This window comes from Ovis aries, chromosome 8, assembly GCF_016772045.2.
Source record: "Ovis aries strain OAR_USU_Benz2616 breed Rambouillet chromosome 8, ARS-UI_Ramb_v3.0, whole genome shotgun sequence".
NCBI classification, from domain to species: domain Eukaryota; kingdom Metazoa; phylum Chordata; class Mammalia; order Artiodactyla; family Bovidae; genus Ovis; species Ovis aries.
The window spans coordinates 65,393,874-65,399,047 of NC_056061.1; positions in this window are offsets into that span (position 1 = coordinate 65,393,874).

Below are 5,174 nucleotides of genomic sequence, written 5' to 3' on the forward strand. Positions count from 1 at the left end.
GATGACAGAGGATGAGATGGTTGGATGGCATCACTGACTCAATGGACGTGAATTTGAGTAAGCTCCTGGAGCTGGTGACTGACAGGGAAGTCTGTCGTGCTGCAGTCCATGCGGTCGCAGAGTCGGACACAACTGAGTGACTGAACTGACTGACTGACCCTATCAAATAAAATAAAATGGATGTTTAATGCCATATAGATTTTTATTATTGACTGGATAAAATTTGATTTTATTTTAAAAGTTCTCAAGTGACTAATATTCATTAGTTTTCTCTTAGGACAAGAAATTACCAAAGCATTACATGTTTCAGGTGGTAGAACATAATAATTGGATATTTGTATATATTTCAAAAGAGTCACCACCAAAAATCTAGCTAGCAAGTCACTATAAATAATTTAAGAATTTCTTCTCTACAATGATAATTTTTAAGATATACTCTATTGGCAACTTACAAATACACAATACAGTGTAATTAGTTATAGTTACCATGCTGTACATTACATACCCATGACTTACTTATTTTATTAAAAATCACTGATTTTTATAAGGATATCAGTTACATTAGATTAGAGCCCATCACAATATCCTTATTTTTAACTTGATGAGCTCTGTCTTTCAGGAAAGTTTCCATATGAGATCACAATTAGTGTTACAAGGGGTTAGGACTTCAATATATCCTTCTCAAAAATGCATTGAATAATTTTATTTTGAACCTATACATAATCATTATTTGCATTTGTAGAATACATTACATAATAAACGATACAAATCAGTTACTAAGTTAAATTTTAAAGAAATTGTTTATTTTGATGTCCATTTCAATATATTCTTTTGTGGGGACACAATTTAACCTATAACAACAAGCATTAATGTCATTTGAAGATGTAGATGTTGATCCAATTGTTCCCACTTAAACCAAACTTCTAGGTACACTTGAAAGAAATATAGACAGAAAATATTGTTTCTAATACTTTATGTATACTGCATCATTTAATTATTACAAAAACTTATAATACAAGCATAATTACCTTACTTGGTGGCTCAGGTGGTAAAAGTGTCTGTCTACAATGAGGGAGACCCAGGTTCAGTCCCTGGGTTGGGAAGATCCCCTGGAGAAGGAAATGGCAAGCCATGCCAGTACTCTTGCCTGGAAAAACCCCATGGACGGAGGAGCCTGGTAGGCTACAGTCCATGGGGTCGCAGAGTTGGACACGACTGAGCGATTTCATTTTCACTTACCTTTCTAGCTTTATAGATAAAGAAAACTAAAAGGCTATCATATCACTTAAGTGACCTATATGACTGTCATTAAGGGTCAGAATATTGGCAAAGTCAGCTCTATTTTCAGTCAAAAATTCAAATATTTCTGTCTTGCAATTTAAAGAAAACTATGCAAAAAATTGAGAATCTTGTTTAAAATGCATACTTGTATTTTCCTAAAGAGCTGGCCCATATTATTCTGAAATGGACCTGTGAACCAAAGGAAAAAAAAAAAAAAGGCTTTTGGGCAATAAGTTTCTTAGGCATTAATGAGGAATATCAATTGAAACAAGCAAACAAACAAATGCTTTTAAATTTATGTAGAAGGGGCTTTCAAATTTTTGTAGATCCTTACAGTTTTGCTGAGAGGCTGATTTAGTGGTTTTCTTTGAATTTCACTTTGGATGGTTATTTTTAACTCTCTTAAAAGCTGAAATGACACAAAACTGACAGATGTGTTGCATACCAAATTTTAATCATTTGCATCGATAAACACATTAATGTGGTACTGATTAATAAAATCTCTTTAAGTCATCATGCATTGGAAACTATTCTAAGATTGCAATGCAAGACATCATTGTAACTTACATGTTTGAGTCCAGTTTTATAACTATTCATACCAACACACTCTCAGAAAATCAAAGTCCCATTTAATGAGTTACCTGGTGAGGTGAAAGCTCATAGAAGTAAAACTGTTGCACACGGAGAACCTCAAAGTATGGCTAAGAACAGTTCATTAGACTGAAGAATTGTGATATTATCCAGAGTATCAGACCTCTTTTGCTGAGGTTGGAGAGATAGTATTCCAGCTGCATGGAGGGGAGGAGGAAATATGGAATTCACAATATTATAGGGTGAACTGTGTCCTCACAAAATCCCTAGGTTGAAATCCTACACCTCCCACCTCAGAATATGACCCAATTTGAAGATAGTGTCTTTACAGATGTAATCAAGTTAAGATGATACCACTTGGATAGACGCCTAATCCAGTGTTATTGGTATTCATAGAAAAAGGGGAAATTTGAAGATAGACTGCATACAGGAAAGATGTCATGTGAATATCAAGGCGGAGATCAGGGCGATGCGTCTACTAGCCAAGGGACACATACAAGTGAAATCGCGCATTTGTGTCCAACTCTTCGACACCCCATGATATACAGCCTAACAGGCTTCTCCATACATGGGATTTTCCAAGCAAGAGTACTGGAAGGGGTTGTCGTTTCCTTCACCAGGGGATCTTCCCGACACGGGGATCAAACCTGGGTCTCCCACATTGCAGGCAGGTGCTTTACCCTCTGAGCCACCAGGAAAGCCCAGATCACATAAGATTGCTAGCAGATCACCAGAAGCTAGGAGAGAGGAATGGAACAGATTGTGTATCAAAAACAACAGAAGGACTTACTCTATCTGTGCCTTGGTCTTAGATTTGCAGCCTCCGGAATGAGAAATAGTACACTTCTTTTGTTCAAGCTACCAAGTTTGCAGTGTTTTGTTACAATTCTAGCCAACCGATATTTCAATACAAAATGTTTTACATAATTTTTCAGTCAAACCACTTTTGAGCCTCAACCATATCCTTATATTCAGTGGTAACTGGCGTTGCCAATTTCTTAGTATTTTGAAGATGTTATGGCTCAAATTGAGTTTTTAAAATTTCTCCAGTGTTGACTGTGTTTTCATAGGTCTGATAATAAGTTATAATTTGTCTTTATACTTTATATTATCTGCTTGCAAAATATGTACTTATCATCTTCTCCCCAATTATTGAAGGATTTAGAAAGTTTTCTTTCTAACTATTTTATTGAAGTTTGTGGAAGGCAAGGGCATAAATTCAAAAGTTTTGGCATACCTTCAACTGAAAGTTCCATTAATTGACTTAGAAAATGAAACTATTATAATTTATCATGCAAAATAAACATATTCAATAAAATATTTATTTTATATTTATATCTTTATTGAAAATAAGGTTTCTCTGCCAATATTTTTTAACTACTAACTTCTGAATTCTGTACAAAAACTTGTTGGAATATAATGACGTGGAAAATTATCCTAGAGCTCAGTGGCACTTTTATTTATAAGACACATCTTTTGTGTGTGTGTGACATGTTAATACACATTCATGAGTGAAGTGGATCAAGTGTGCATATTTTTCAAACATTATTGTGTCTTCAGTCTTAGTCCATGATATTTAGCTGTTAATATTAACCTCTAAAATTCATGAAAAAAAACCCCCACCAAATTAAATCAGAAATGGAAATGAATATATCAGAAATTAACAGGCACAGTACAGATAAAACATAGTTCTTTTATACATGCCACTGGCTCTGCATAGGTATAACTTAATATACTAGCTAAAAGGTTAGACATTTGTATATAAGGGTTTTATCAATAAAATAAAATAAATAATGAAAGCTTCATTCATTCATTCATCTTTAGTGATGCACAGACTCACTAAACCTGTTGCTTTTTATGAGATGTCCCACTAATGTTCAACTGCTCACAATTGTAAAATGTCTGAGTGTGATTAAAGTTCATATACGGTAGTCATTAAAGAGATTTCCTAAGTTACTTAGCTTTATTGACTACATATGGACCTAGTCACACTATCATTGATTAAAAGAAATACTAGAATAGTCAGTCTTCTATAGGCAGTCTTTCAACACATTTGAAAAGCTTACTTGAACGGTAAGCTTTTCAAATGTGTTGGAAACTCTTAAAATTGGACTCCTTCCTCTCTGAGTTGCCAGATAGTTCTCCAAACCCATGTAGGGAGACTGTCCTTTTAATCTCTTGAGGTATATTTGATGGGACTAAGAAAAGGAGTACATCAAGGCTGTATATTGTCATCTTGCTTATTTAACTTATATGCAGAGTACATCAAGAGAAACACTGGGCTGGAAGAAGCACAAGCTGGAATCAAGATTGCCGGGAGAAATATCAATATTTCTATTGAAATATCAATATTTCAAATATCAATCCATTCTAAAGAAGATAAGTCCTGGGTGTTCATTGGAAGGACTGATCAGTTCAGTTCAGTTCAGTCGCTCAGTCGTGTCTCGCTCAGTCGTGTCCGACTCTTTGCGACACCATGAATTGCAGCACACCAGGCCTCCCTGTCTATCACCATCTCCCAGAGCTCACCCAGACTCACATCCATCGAGTCAGTGATGCCATCCAGCCATCTCATCCTGGGTCATCCCCTTCTCCTCCTGCCTTAAATCCCTCCCAGCATCACAGTCTTCTCCAATGAGTCAACTCTTCACATGAGGTGGCCAAAGTACTGGAGCCTCTGCTTTAACATCATTCCTTCCAAAGAAATCCCAGGGCTGATCTCCTTCAGAATGGACTGGTTGATTCTCCTTGCAGTCCAAGGGACTCTCAAGAGTCTTCTCCAACACCACAGTTCAAAAGCATCAATTCTTCGGCACTCAGCCTACTTCACAGTCCAACTCTCACATCCACATGACCACAGGAAAAACCATAGCCTTGACTAGACGGATCTTAGTCAGCAAAGTAATGTCTCTGCTTTTCAATATGCTATCTAGGTTGGTCATAACTTTTCTTCCAAGGAGTAAGCGTCTTTTAATTTCATGGCTGCAGTCACCATCTGCAGTGATTCTGGAGCCCAAAAAATAGTCTGACACTGTTTCCACTGTGTCTCCATCCATTTCCCGTGAAGTGATGGGACCAGATGCCATGATCTTTGTTTTCTGAATGTTGAACTTAAAGCCAACTTTTTCACTCTCCTCTTTCACTTTCATCAAGAGGCTTTTTAGCTCCTCTTCACTTTCTGCCATAAGGGTGGTGTCATCTGCATATCTGAGGTTATTGATATTTCTCCCAGCAATCTTGATTCCAGCTTGTGTTTCTTCCAGTCCAGTGTTTCTCATGATGTCCTCTGCAGAGAAGTTAAA